At 46.6% G+C, this 15195-nt stretch overlaps 1 protein-coding gene across 2 annotated transcripts in view; it reads left to right on the top strand.

The window, feature by feature from the left end:
- Positions 1-7731: 7731 nt before the first annotated feature.
- Positions 7732-15195, top strand: part of SEPHS1 (selenophosphate synthetase 1) — a 110327-nt gene continuing 102863 nt past the window's right edge. The window contains exon 1 of one of the 2 annotated variants that reach the window (XM_077264606.1): positions 7732-7919. The gene's annotated coding sequence lies outside the window, so the exon portion shown is untranslated. Of the gene's footprint in view, positions 8018-15195 lie in introns of both variants that reach the window. The other variant, XM_077264605.1, reaches the window with a different exon arrangement.

The following is a 15195-nucleotide window of genomic DNA, read 5'->3' as shown; positions in this document are numbered from 1 at the left end:
ATTATTCCTAAAATTCAGGAATTTAGATCTATCTCCAAAAAACGGCTCAGGAATAGGTATTTTTGGTTCAGATATAGGGCTATGGATAACAAAATCCTGAATGCTTTGCACCCTAGCAGCAAGCTGATCCACACTAGAAGTCAGAGTCTGGACATTCATATCTGCAGCAGAGTTTCAGCCACTCAGAGAAAAAGGGGATGGAAGAAGCTAGGAAAACTGCAGCAAAAAAACCCAAAAAAAAACAAACTCAGAACTTCTTTTTAATCCCGCTTCTGCGATGCATTAAACATTTTCTTTTTGGCCTGGCATTCTGTTATGATCCCAATGGCAGAGGATCTCTGATATTCCGGCAAGATAGAAAACATATAAATACTGCTCTAGGGAGGTGGAAAACTGGGCTAACCGCATACCTGATCCTGACACAAACAACTAAAAGTAGCCGGTGAACGTGCCTACGTTGGTTCTAGACGTCTCGAGCCAGCCGGAGAACTGACTACCCCTAAAGGGAAAAAATAAGACCTCGCTTGCCTCCAGAGAAATTGAACCCCAAAGATATAGAAAGCCCCCAACAAATAATAACGGTGAGGCAAGAGGAAAACACAAACATAGAGATGAACTAGATTCAGCAAAGTGAGGCCCAATAGTCTAGATAGCAGAAAATAGATAGTGGACTATGCGGTTAGCAGAAAACCCTACAAAACATCCACGCTGAACATTCAAGAACCCCCACACCGACTGACGGTGTGGAGGGAGAATATCAGCCCCCTAGAGCTTCCAGCGAGTCAAAAATCAAATGTAAAGTAAGCTGGACAAAAACACTGAATAATGCAAACGATCCAAATTGTACAAAGCAGACTTAGCTTTTCTTGCATGAGGCAGACTGAAAGGAATCCGGAGGAGACCAAATAGGTCTGGATACAACGATGCCAGGCAAGAGACTGAGTCCAGAGGAGACTCAAATAGGAAACACCCGCTGCTTAACGACACAGCTGGAGCTCAGGCCTGCAACAAGACATACCTAACACAATACCGTTAGTGACCACCAGAGGGAGCCCAGAAACACAGTTCACAACAGCCCACGTTGCGGATCTGTTTGCGGATTTTTCCACAGTGTTTTTGAAAAACCCACAGGTAAAATGCACTGCGTTTTACTTGCGGATTTACCTCGGATTTCCAGTGTTTTTTGTGCGGATTCCTATTGAGGAACAGGTGTAAAATTCTGCGGATTCCACACAAAGAATTGACATGCTGCGGAAAATACAACGCAGCGTTTCCGCACGATATTTTCCGCACCATGGGCACAGCGGATTTGGTTTCCCATAGGTTTACATGGTACTGTAAACGTGATGGAAAATTGCCACGAATCCGCAGCAGTCAATCCGCTGCGGATCCGCAGCCAAATCCACACCGTGTGCACATACACTAATTCTAACCCTAATTGCAATCCTAACCCTAATTGCAACCCTATCCCAATTCTAACCCTAACCGTAGCCCTGACCCTTGCCTTAACCCTAACCCTAGTTCTAACCCTAACCCTAGTGGAAAAATAAAAATAAATATATTTTATTTATTTCATTATTTTCCCTACCCATGGGGGTGATAAGGGGGGGGCTTTATTTACTATTTTTTTTATTTTGATCACTGTGATATAACCTATCACAGTGATCAAAATGTACCTGGAACGAATCTGCTGGACGGCAGATTCGGCAGGTGCACTGCGCATGCGCCCGCCATTTTGGAAGATGGAGGCACCCATCGCTGAAGACAGACGGACACCGGGACTTGGTAAGTATGGGAGTGGGATTGGACAGCGGGGGGCGCGGAGGGGGGGCCGGGAGCAGGCGGAGGGGAGAGGAGGGCAGCAGAGCACAGAACGGAAGGGAGGAAAGACTGACAGTGGCGGCAGATCACCGCTGTCAGTCGGTGGGGGGCAGATCGTGGTCTCCAGCCATGGCCGATGATATTGCAGCATCGGCCATGGCTGTATTGTAATATTTCACCAAGTTTCATAGGTGAAATATTACAAATTGCTCTGATTGGCTGTTTCACTTTCAACAGCCAATCAGAGCGATCGTAGCCACGTGGGGGCAAAGCCACCCCCCCCCCCCCGGGCTGAAGTACCACTTCCCCTGTCCCTGCAGATCGGGTGAAATTGGAGTTAACCCTTTCACCCAATCTGCAGGGACGCGATCCCTCCATGACGCCACATAGGCGTCACAGGTCGGATTGGCACCGACTTTCATGACGCCTACGTGGCGTCACAGGTCGGGAAGGGGTTAAATCCAGGTTGAAATAAACGCTCTCCATGCGAAGATCCATCATGACACAGGATACAGTTGCAAACTGTTAAGATTTCAGCAGTCCAAGGGTCTATATATATATATCCCATAATACACACCCACTGTAGTCCCATTGGCAGTACCACAGGCTGATCGCCTCTATGCCATGCCGCATTGATGCAGTAATTGATGCAAAAGGATCCCCGACCAAGTAATAACTGTATTTACTGAACATACCTTTCAGCAGGCCAACATTTTGGATCTTAAAATCATTTTTCAAGCTGGTGTTATAAAGTATTTTAATTTATTGAGATAATGACTTTTGGGTTTTCTTTGGCTGTCAGCCATAATCATCAACATTAACAGAAATAAACACTTGAAATAGATCACTCTGATTGTAATGACTCTGTCTAATATACGAGTTTCACTTTTTGTATTGAACAACTGAAATAAATTAATTTTTTGATTATATTGTAATTTTGTGAGATGCACCTGTAAGTAGAATGGTAGAACCCTGTGGCGGCTACTACAAGTAGGCTCAACAAGTGAGTACTTTCTGCCGACACAGAGAACAACTAATCTGCGAGGGTACCGGGTGTCGGACCCGGCTGATCAGACATTAGTGACCTATCCTAAGTAGTAGACAACCTCTTTTAACACTGTCAAGCCAAAAGCCTTCAAATCACGTATGGGAAAATTACTTCAATGAGGGTATGTGCAGAGGACATTCCAATGCAGCCATCAAGGTTTTCCTAGGCAAAACTGCTTCAGGAAAAAGCTGCCAATCTTTATCCTGAAGTGATTTTGATAGAAGCTATGCCATCGCTTTGGCAGCAGCTCTGCTGTCGACAGCAAACTTCATTTTAAACTATGACTAGTAGGCGGCTTCCTAGCAGAAACTACCCAAAAAGTGAACAACACTCCTTTTAAGTCCTTCAAGGTTACCGAACCCTGAAGCAGTTAAAAGAAATGGTAAAAAGGCTAAATGTACACAGCAATGTCGTTTTTACATTGCTGCGCGCTGTGTTCATTTGTTGCGGCGGTTTTGCAGCGCTTTTTCAGGTGAGTTCCAGATGGAATCCACTTGAAAAAAACATTGTCTGAACTGTTCATAATGAATTTTTTTTGTTAAAAAAACATGAGTTTTTCAAGATGAAACAACTTTAGAAAACTCTCTTTTTTGGCTAGATTTTGGAAGAGTTTTTCTTTTCCTGTTGAGGTTTTGGAAGAGTTTTTGTCCTGAGGCATTCTTTGCAGCCTTTTGATTGGACAGTGCCTTGTTTAGAGAGATTTCCTTCAAAAAAGAAGTGACATGCACTTTTCCGCCATGCATTTTTCAAAACCTCTTCAGGAAAAAAGATTAAAAAAACTCCTCAAATGAACAACAAAGTGGAATACTCAGATAAATGAAATGGAAGAGTTTTTGAAACATTTTTTGAGGAGGCTTTTCACTGAGGATTTGCTAAGGCTCTGTGCACACTGAAGTCTTTGTGCAGTATTTTTGGGGCAGATACTTAGCAGATCTACAAGTTTTATAGCAATTTTTCAGGAAAATTTTGAGTTTCCGCTTCGTTTATGCTCCAAAACCTCCTTGAAATACTCTGCGTGCACATTGCCAAAACGTTTTTAAAAACTCAGTGTGAGCAAAGCGGGGATGCTGGCAGGTAGGAAGGGCTTCGAACTGCTCCCATACTGATTTGGCTGCCAGGGTGACAGACACTTTCTCGAAAAAAATCATTGTGAACATAGACTTTGGCTGGAGTCACACTATTTTAAAATCGGTCCGATTTTGATGCAGGAGAGTCGGATGAGTGTAATGCAAGTGTCATGCGAGTGTAATGCGTTTTTTAATGCGTTAATGCGTTTCAATCCGATTTTTCACACCCAGCATCCAATTTACATCCGAATGCAGTGCGATTGCTATCTGATTGCAACGCGATTTTAACATGAGCTTTTACATACAGCAATTCTCTATGTCATTTACCCATGGCTTTGAAACTAAATATTCTTAAAAACAGATAGATAGATAGATAGATAGATAGATAGATAGATAGATAGATAGATAGATAGATAGATAGATAGATTAAAAGCCGGCAAATGATCTGCGGCGTACAGTATAACTGACAGGTTAGAATAGAATAGATATATACACATAGAATAGATGTATACATATATACATATATATATGTCATTGACACACACACACACATATACAGTATATACCGTATTTTTTGGACTGTAAGACGCACTGGACCATAAGACGCACCTATGTTTTAGAGGAGGAAATTAGGGAAAAAGAACTGAAGCAAAAAATGTGGTCAATTCTGTACTTAAGATCACCTATCCTGGTTAATATGGTCCCCTCTTCCCCATCCTGGTATGCATGGCCCCATCCTTATTCTGGTATGATTTATTTGAAAAAACTTACCGTCACATCCATACATAGACTAAGTGTGAACAGGTGCTGAACCTAGAGTAACCAACTCATATATAGTCAAGTAAAAAAGGCAGCACACTGCAGCGCTAAGACATGCAAACATGAAACATGAAAACTGAACTGCAATACTGCACTAGAAATATGAAAAATGAGATGCCGTAAAGGGGCTATCAGGTACACATAAAATTGGCCATTTTTATGCGCTAAACGCTCTCATTTTTCATATTTCTAGTGCAGTATTGCAGTTCAGTTTTCATGTTTCATGTTTGCATGTCTTAGCGCTGCAGTGTGCTGCCTTTTTTACTTGACTATATATGAGTTGGTTACTCTAGGTTCAGCACCTGTTCACACTTAGTCTATGTATGGATGTGACGGTCAGTTTTTTCAAATATATTATTTAGCCTTCTGACTGAGCACTCCGCCTCCTAGCCCAGGTGTTTTAATCGCAGCAGGTCCAGTACCCCTCCACAAAGAGAGAGAATATGAGTCTAGGAAGAGGCTTTCACAGGTACCCATTCACATGGAGACATTTATTCTCAGCGAGGTAGGCAAGCGTAGGACCTGATATACGAGAGATGCCGTAAAGGGGCTATCAGGTACACATAAAATTGGCCATTTTTATGCGCTAAACGCTCTCATTTTTCATATTTCTAGTGCAGTATTGCAGTTCAGTTTTCATGTTTGCATGTCTTAGCGCTGCAGTGTGCTGCCTTTTTTACTTGACTATTCTGGTATGATTGGCCGCCACCCTCATCCTGGTATGCATGGTCCCATTCTTATTCTGATATGATTGATTGGGCCCATCCTGTTCCTGGTATGATTGATTGGCCCCATCCCGTTTCTGGTATGATTGATTGGCCCCATCCCGTTTCTGGTATGATTGATTGGCCCCATCCCGTTCCTGGCATGATTGATTGGCCCCATCCCCTTGCTGGTATGATTGATTGGCCCCGTCTCCTTGCTGGTATAATAGGCCCCACCCCAGTCCTGGTATCCATGGCCCCATCAGAAAAGATTCAAGAAAACAAACCTTTACTCTTACCTTCCTCCGCTCCCTCGCAGTTGCAGCGTCCTGCTCCGTGCCAGCAGCTGCTTAATGCTTGCAAGCAGTGCATGACAGGGACATCATGAGTTGCTCACAAGCAGGGCACAGCTGCCGGAATACTCACGGGGTGTTCATCAGAGATCGCAAGGGGATGGCCAATCAATCATACCAGGATGCCAGGAAGAAATGAATATTCATTGCCCTCCACGCCCATGGGCGTGGAATGCAGTGCATATTCATTTCTCTTTAGCAGCGGGCACTGGGGTTAGCCGGGGCCACTGGCTCCTGTCCTCCGATACCACTCCCCCACCTCCCCACCACAGCCAGAGCCCATGTATCCAAACTATAAGATGCATCCCCCATTTTCCTCCACATTTTGGGAGGAAAAAAGGCTTCTTATAATCCGAAAAATACGGTATTTATATTGCACAGAAAGATAGAAGAAAAGCCCGTAATTCATTTGTTGGCTTCTGTAAAATCACTGCAGGAGCTGACAAGATAGAAGACATGGTTTACATACAGTAAATAGATGCAGAGTAGGTAGATATATAGACGTCAGTGACCAATCCAATTAGTAGTGTGTGTGCAAATTAGGGGACATGTATGTAATTAATAAAAGTTTCTTTTGGGGGGAAAAAATGGCATGGGCTCCCCCACAATTTTCAGAACCACCAGAGGGAAAGCAAACTGGGGGCAAATATTTATAGCCAGGGAAGAGGGTAATACCCATGGAGCTTCCCAGGCTATTAATATCAGCTCATGACTGTATACTTAGCCTTTACTGGCTATTAAAATGGGGGACCCCCCAAAAAAATGACGTGGGGTCCCCCTATAATTAATAATCAGCAAAAGGCTATGCAGAGCTACGGGCTGATATTAATAGCCTAGGAAGGGGCCATGGATATTGGCACCCCCCAGGCTAAATACATTAGCACTCAGCCACCCCAGAAAAGGCATTTCTCTAAGATGCGCCAATTCCGGCACTTAGCCTCCCTCTTCCCACTTGCCCTGTATTGGTAGCAAGTGGGGTAATAGTTGAGGGGTTGATGTCACCTTTGTATTGTAAGGTGACATCAAGCCCACGGCTTAGTAATGGAGAGGTGTCAATAAGACACCTATCCATTACTAATCCTATAGTTGTTAAATGATAAAGACACAGTCAGAATAAAGTCTTTTAATGAAATAAAACACAACACAGTTTTCCCATTTTATTGTTACTCCTAATCCATGCGACGCCCTCGATCTCCTGTAATAAAAATAAAATAATAAACCAACAATATACCATACCTGTCCATCGTTTTTTCCCAGGTTGTAATCCGTATCTAGGGTATATACAGTTTTCAACCAGGGCAGTGCCAAGATGCGACCTCCCCGACTGAAAACCACTGGTGAATGAGGAGGTGCAGCCAGCGCAGCTTCAGTGACTAGCGCTGCCTCACAGCCTGACCTGCCTGGGAGAATGAACTGGCATTTTCCCACGCTCCAGAGTTCAGCGCAGGTCAGGCTGTGAGGCAGCGCAGCATCAGTGACAACACCTCCAGCAGCATCCACTAGTCTCAGCTGTTTGAGGGTTTAGGCAGAACATGATGCTGGTTCCCACAGCTCTGAGCTCCTGCACCTGTCTGCGATGCATATAAGCGAAGGACCTAGTAATGGCTGCAACTCACAGATGTGACAGGACCAAGAATTGCAAAGTTTGGATGAATTTAGCCCAACAAAGCACAGAGTTAGCAGTTTTTAGTCTTGTTCTCTATAGTGAGGTTTTCCTCCTTGTCTCGTGGAAGTTCATGTGGATTTTAGCCATCTGCATCCTAACCAGAACAGACAATAGGAGCATCTCAGCAACCAATCAGATTGCTTCTTCCATTTTGTAACATGTACTTTAAAGTTGAAAGCAGCGATCTTATTGGCTGCCATTTTCCTTTCACAATAGCAGCAGTATATAAAGTCCTGGCATGTAGAGCGCAGTTGGTAGTGCATTATTACTGCCCATCTGTAAGGGCACAGCCGTGTGCCGCTCACTGCACCATGGCACAGACTGGGCAGCAGAGCCGTGCACCGCAGCATTATAATAACGTATAAGAGAGTGCATGTGTGCAGGCGGCGCGGTGCATTGTGGGTGTGCGGGAGCCTGCGGAGGGAGGCGGATGGAGAACCGGTAAGTGAGAGGGTGGGAGGAGGAGCGGAGGAATCACAGGGGAGGGCGCCCGCCACCGCCGCTTAAAGGGGAACCGTTAAGTAAAGAATCTGGATCTGGTGAGTAGGGTCGTCTCGCCCCCCACACGTGATCCGCGTGTCCGGCTGGTGGGCTGTGGAGGGTGGGGAGCAGGCCGTGCCTCCTTAAGGGACGGGAGGACTGGCAGCGGCGGGGTTAATGCTCGCCAAGTGGCGACATCTTCGCTCCTAGCAGCCTGTACCGTAGGCCTGGCAGACGGGACGAGGCGGTCCGGACGGGCTGGTGGCTCCCTGCGCCTTTAAGGCGGGTGGGGAGGAGGGAGCAGCCCGGGGCCTGGGGCCCAAAGCCACCACAGAGCAGGCTGTGCACGTATGGCCAGCAGTGGTCTGCACGGCAGCCTCCCACCTCTGCGCCCATTGTGTCTGTGGCCCCGGTGGCTGGTACATGACTGGCACTGGTCACCTGGCCTCACACTGCTGCCTGCGGGGATGCCACCCAGTGCCATGGTACCTGCAGCCCATGTCCTGCCTGCAGCACTGCACACATGTGGGGCTGTCATGTCAGCTAGTGGCAGGCGGCTGTCTTGTGACCTCAGGTAACCTTACTGTTGGGGTTAGCATAAGGTCAGGAGGAAATGATCCCGCGCTGGCGTCCACCTTGTGCGAAGTTCTGTATCCTCACTAGTGACGTGTTCTGGGGCGGCTGGTGATGGTGGTAGCTGAGGGCACACCAGTGTGTAGCTCTGTTCACTGCAGGCTAGTGTTCCCTGTTGTCAGCCTGAGTTGAGACTAGTCAGAGGCCCACCTTAAGCCCCCCCATACACTTTAGCTGTCAGCTGAGCTATCTTAGCCAATTCCCATACGCGGGCGCGCGCCTATACTCTCACTGAGGCCGGACGTGCCTAGTGGTGGCACAAAAGGATGGGAAGTCCGAAATGGGACCTACTGGATCTCTATCCACCCGACGTGATCTCTTGGGGACCGCCATGCGCTTCAGGGAGCAGTCGGACATCCTTGCAAATGAGTCTGAGATCGCATGGTCTGGCCGTGGGTCTCCCACCCAAGCGTGATGGTTTATATTTCTATGGCGCTGTCCTGCTGGGGACAGGAAACCCACGGCCAGACCGTGCATTGCAGTGCGGACATCTGTACGCGTCCTTAGGCTGCTGGCCAAACCCACTGTTATCAGCAGGCTCCATGTGTAGATGGGCCTATAACGTTTTTAATAGGAGGGGACGTTGCCGATAAAAGTAGCAATCACAGGGCAGGCATTCTCCTATCCTCCAAGTCTGAGTACCTGAAAGCTTTAGGCTACATTCACTCATCTGTCAGCTGTTACATCTGTGGGAAACGGACCATTCTTACCTCTTGTCATCCGCTTTGACTCCATGTTGCGTCTGTTCTTGTTTTGCTGCTTGTGTTGGGGCTGTCTAACAAACGGGCAATCCCAGCTTGTGTTGGGGCTGTCTAACAAACGGGCAATCCCAGCTTGTGTTGGGGCTGTCTAACAAACGGGCAATCCCAGCTTGTGTTGGGGCTGTCTAACAAATAGGCAATCCCTGCTTGTGTTGGGGCTGTCTAACAAATAGGTAATCCCTGCTTGTGTTGGGGCTGTCTAACAAATAGGCAATCCCTGCTTGTGTTGGGGCTGTCTAACAAATAGGCAATCCCTGCTTGTGTTGGGGCTGTCTAACAAATAGGTAATCCCAGCTTGTGTTGGGGCTGTCTAACAAATAGGTAATCCCAGCTTGTGTTGGGGCTGTCTAACAAATAGGCAATCCCAGCTTGTGTTGGGGCTGTCTAACAAACGGGCAATCCCAGCTTGTGTTGGGGCTGTCTAACAAATGGGTAATCCCTGCTTGTGTTGGGGCTGTCTAACAAACGGGCAATCCCAGCTTGTGTTGGGGCTGTCTAACAAACGGGCAATCCCAGCTTGTGTTGGGGCTGTCTAACAAACAGGCAATCCCTGCTTGTGTTGGGGCTGTCTAACAAATGGGCAATCCCTGCTTGTGTTGGGGCTGTCTAACAAATAGGTAATCCCTGCTTGTGTTGGGGCTGTCTAACAAATAGGCAATCCCTGCTTGTGTTGTGGCTGTCTAACAAATGGGCAATCCCTGCTTGTGTTGGGGCTGTCTAACAAATAGGCAATCCCTGCTTGTGTTGGGGCTGTCTAACAAATGGGCAATCCCTGCTTGTGTTGGGGCTGTCTAACAAACGGGCAATCCCAGCTTGTGTTGGGGCTGTCTAACAAACGGGCAATCCCAGCTTGTGTTGGGGCTGTCTAACAAACGGGCAATCCCTGCTTGTGTTGGGGCTCTCTAACAAATAGGCAATCCCAGCTTGTGTTGGGGCTGTCTAACAAATAGGCAATCCCAGCTTGTGCTGGGGCTGTCTAACAAATAGGCAATCCCTGCTTGTGTTGGGGCTGTCTAACAAATAGGCAATCCCTGCTTGTGTTGGGGCTGTCTAACAAATAGGCAATCCCTGCTTGTGTTGGGGCTGTCTAACACAGAGGTGTCAAACTGCATTCCTCAAGGGCCGCCAACAGGTCATGTTTTCAGGATTTCCTTGTATTGCACAAGTGATTAATTTAATCACCTGCACAGAATGATTCCAGCACCTTGTGGAATGCTAAGGAAATCCTGAAAACATGACCTGTTGGCGGCCCTCGAGGAATGCAGTTTGACACCTCTGGTCTAACAAACGGGCAATCCAGGCATGTGTTTTGGATTTGAACAGCCGTGGAGACTCAAACTTCTTTTTCAAGCACACCGAAAACACTCTGCATATGAGCGTGCTCAATAACACCTTATCTGAGCACATTTGCTCATCGCTAATCTTTTTCAGACATGCACAAAAAACACTGGACTAGATTTGTGTTGTGGCAGCAAATCCTGAATGTGTGAACACTGGCTTAGGCTATGTGCACACATCTGGAATCTTTGCAGAAATTTCCTGACCCAAACTGGACTTTTTCCGCAGGAAATCCGCATGCGTTTGTTGCATTTTTTTTTTTTTCGGCTTTTTCACGGTTTTTTTGTTTTTTTTTCCGGCGCTTCCCTAATGCAATATATAGCGGCAAAAACGTGAAAAATCTGCAAAATTAATGAACATGCAGCATTTTTTACCACGATGCGTTTTGTTTCGTGGAAAAAAACGCAACATGTGCACAAGAATTGCGGATTGCATTCTATTAATAGGATGCTTAATGGATGCGTTTTTATAGCGAAAAATCCGGAACATGTGCACACAGCCTTATACAAGGCACATTTCAAGGGAACTGGAAATAGAAGTTATCAATACCAGTTTTGCAGCCATTTCTGTAGGAAATTCTATTGTAAGCAATTGGCTATTATTTATGTCCATCTCCGATCCCATTTCTAGTGGAAAAGGTTTTCTGATGGGGTAGAGGACTCCATGAGGTGGTTACCTTGTTTCGATATCAACTTATCCAATACAGGCTTTACTAAATGTTGGGGAAATTTCTCTTCCTATGAAACTTTGTGTGACAGAAGTAAGAAATTGCTTGTAGCGGAGGGCCGGTCATGGGTAAATGCCACCTAATCTGAGGCTGACGTGACCGATAAGGAGTTGCTGAGAAGATTGCTAATGGTTCTAACGTGAGGCGCTGATGACTAGTGGAGGCGGGCGAGCGGGCAGTATGTGCACGTTGGCAGGTCCTCTGTACAGTTGTGCCACATTTACATGAGTGTTCTACAATGTTGACTCTTGAAATCCATGTAAATGTGTGCTAGCTCCTATTGTGACGTGGTCATTAATAACCCGGCTGTGTATATGATTTCCCTTTGTTAGTGCTGTGGGGCATCAGCTTGGTTACTGAAGAGTTATTTTCTTTCTGCAGACCTGGCAGTGTGCAGACGCAGGTACCCGTGTGCTGTAGCGGGTGCACACAAAGCCTGGCGTGCCCACACAATCAAGGTCTTGCTTTGCTGCATTAAAGGCACGCTCTGAAATTTAAGGTGTTACTGTTTCTGTCCACTTCGCTCCTTTTTTCTTTCCATCGCTGCTTAATAATTCATCTGAAATGTTTCCCCAAATCTGTTGCTAATTATAGGCAAGATAAGGAGCATCTGAGCTGGCTCGGTTATTTGGTCAGTATGTGTGGTTTCTCCTGTATGTATGGTAAACTTAAAGACCCTCCTAGTATAAAAAGCTATACATCTTATTTTCCAGCAAATCCAGGGCCAGTTACTGTAGGCACGTCAGTCCTCATCCCACTACTCACTTTTTGAGGATAATCAGGATTCAGGTATTGCAGGAAATGTAGGTAATTACATTAAAGCAAACTTTTACATTGAGGGTCCTGTCTCAATAATTTTTGGGTCACTTTATAGTTTTCTTGCAACCTGTGGCCTGGTAAAATCCTTCAAAGTTCTGTTGGCCAAGAACAAAAGAATGAACTGAAAATGACAGAGAAGTTTCTACATGCTTTCTAGCCTTAAAGGGGAAATCACATCTCCAAAATATGTGCCATAAATTTCTCCTGAGTTCTGTTTTCAGGTGCGAAAAATGTGCTTCTTCTTGCATCACTGTTAGGCTATGTTCACACGTTCCGTTCAGTATTTTACATCAGTATTTATAAGCCACAATCAGAGGAAAAATATAATAGAAACATGTCACCACTTTTGTATTTATCACCCACTTCTGTATTTATCACCCACTCCTGGTTTTGGGTTACAAATTCCGATGTAAAAAAACTGATCAAATACTGACAGTGTGAACGTGGCCTTAAAAGGAACTTGACAGGTGATACATGCTACCCAAACCATGAGCCGCAAGTATCACGTCGGGTTCCCTTTTAAAGAGGTAATGCGTATCTACAGTAACTGAAGCTGCATTGTGCATACTTCTACAATGTTGATCTCTTTACTTCCAGATGAATTAAGGAAACTAAGAACTTTGTATTTTTGGAGATATATTTTCAGTTCATTGCATATATAATTTGCAATTTTCTATGGTGTATTTTAAAGGGGTTGTGCAGTTTAAGGACACATGCTCATGGCTTTTTTTTTTCTTCCACCATTCTCAGTGCCTAAAGAGTTGTCAGGTCATCTGTTTTAGCTGCCTCATGGCTTTCTAAGCCTGGAGCGGTTTAAGAAAGTAAAAAAATGCTGAGCATACACACAGCAATGGCAAAATGACCTGCTGTGTATAAGTTCATTATTTTCAATGTTGATTGAGTGCTTTTTCAGGCAGGTTCTAGGTGCAGTCAGCTTGAAAATGCTGGTTGCACATAACACCCTAAGAAATAAAATTGCAGTCACCGTGCTTGCAGACTGCCAAATCACGATCACCGTGCACTCGCTGCACATGTCTCGGATGTGCCTGTAAAGAGAGGTCACCCCTTCACCTATTGCAATAGCCTGACAATGTGCTAATCACAGCCCACAGACAGTTCACATATCAACACTACACTTCAGGGCTGACCCACACGTCCAGATAATTCCGGTACCGGAATAAATCGGTACCGGAGTTATCCGTGTCCGTGTGCCTGGGAACTCACGGAGGCCATACGTGCGGCACACGTGTGCCGCCCGTATGGCGAGTGGGTACCACACGGAGCGTGTGGTACCCACTCTGCATGGTGCTGAAGCTGCGATTCATATCATCCCTGCAGCAACGTTTGCTGCAGGGAAAATATGAAGAATAGTGTTTAAAATAAAGATCCATGTGTCCGCCGCCCCCCCACCCCCTGTGCGCCCCCCCCGCTGGTCAGAAAATACTCACCCGGATCCCCCGTCGGCAGTCGCTCCTTCCTGGTCTGGCCGCGGCTTACTGTATGCGGTCACGTGGGGCCGCTCATTTACACTCATGAATAGGCGGCTCCGCCCCTATTGGAGGTGGAGCCACATATTCATGAGTGTAATCGGCCGCATACAGTAGGAGGCGCGGCCAGACCAGGAAGGAGCGACAGCCGACGGGGGACCCGGATAAGTATTTTCTGACCAGCGGGGGGGGCGCACAGGGGGTGGGGGGGCGGCGGACACATGGATCTTTAGTTTAAACACTATCATTCATATTTTCTCTGTAGCAAACGGTGCTACAGGGAACATATGAATGGCGGCTTCAGCACCATGTGGGGGGGACAGCGCTTACTGTAGCGCTGTCTCCGGCACGCCACACGGACCCCAGACGGAGAATGTCCGTGTGAGGTGCGTGTTTTACACGGACCCATTGACTCTATTGGGTCCGTGTAATCCGTGCGCTCCCACGAACACTGACATGTCTCCGTGTTTGGCACACGGAGACACGGTCCGCACACGGTCCGCACAAAATCAATGACATCTGAACAGATGCATTGATTTTTATGGGTCTACGTGTGTCAGTGTCTCCGGTACGGGAGGAAACTGTCACCTCACGTACCGGAGCCACTGACGTGTGAAACCGGCCTCATGCTGCTACCACCCATCCCAACGAGACGCCTGCTCTGTTAACACGCTAGTACACACGCACACCCAGCTTTCCCAAACTTCAGGCAGGTACACTGCTTGCACTCTGAGGGTATGTGTCCACGTTCAGGATGGCCGGCGCTTTGGACGGAGTGGAAAACCCGCTCCACCCCCTTCTGTAGATGCAATGATGCCGGATGTGTTCATTGCACACATCCGGCATCGCACCCCACACATAGGGTCCTGTGTTTTACCTTGCAGCGTCGCCGCAAGGTAAACGGACATGCTGCGTTCTAAAAAGACACGCCGCATGTCCATAAACGCAGGGCCGCCGGGTGCGTGTTACCATGCATAGTGGAGACGGGATTTCATGAAATCCCCTCCACTATGCTGTAACATCTGGACACTGCGTGTTTGACACTGCGGCTCTACGCAGCGTCAAACACGCAGCGTTTCCTGAATGTGGAATCATACCCTTTCATACTCAGGGAAATGCAGCCAGGCTATATTTTCTCTCTTCGAGGCTGTGGGTACGTTTACAGCAGCAAGGAACAAGCGTATACAATGTAAAATTAAATCACGAAAACAGTACAGTGCTTTCAAAAATGACAAAGTTGAAATATAAAGACATATACACAAGGCAAATCATTCTAAAGCAAATATGGATTAAAAAGGTTGTCCACTACTAGGACAACTTCTTAAACTAAGTATTCGGCCCCGATAAAATAATAAATCCTATACTCACCTCCCACGCCGCCTCCATTCCCGCGCTGTCGGCACTTGCTGTCCTGGGGCTGTGGTTCGGTGGAATGACACGTGACGCCAGCACCCAATCAGTGCTGATGTCGC

Source organism: Ranitomeya variabilis, chromosome 5 (genome assembly GCF_051348905.1).
Source record: "Ranitomeya variabilis isolate aRanVar5 chromosome 5, aRanVar5.hap1, whole genome shotgun sequence".
NCBI classification, from domain to species: Eukaryota; Metazoa; Chordata; class Amphibia; order Anura; family Dendrobatidae; genus Ranitomeya; species Ranitomeya variabilis.
Note: the sequence above shows the minus strand (reverse complement) of the source record. Positions and strands in the feature narration are given on the sequence as shown.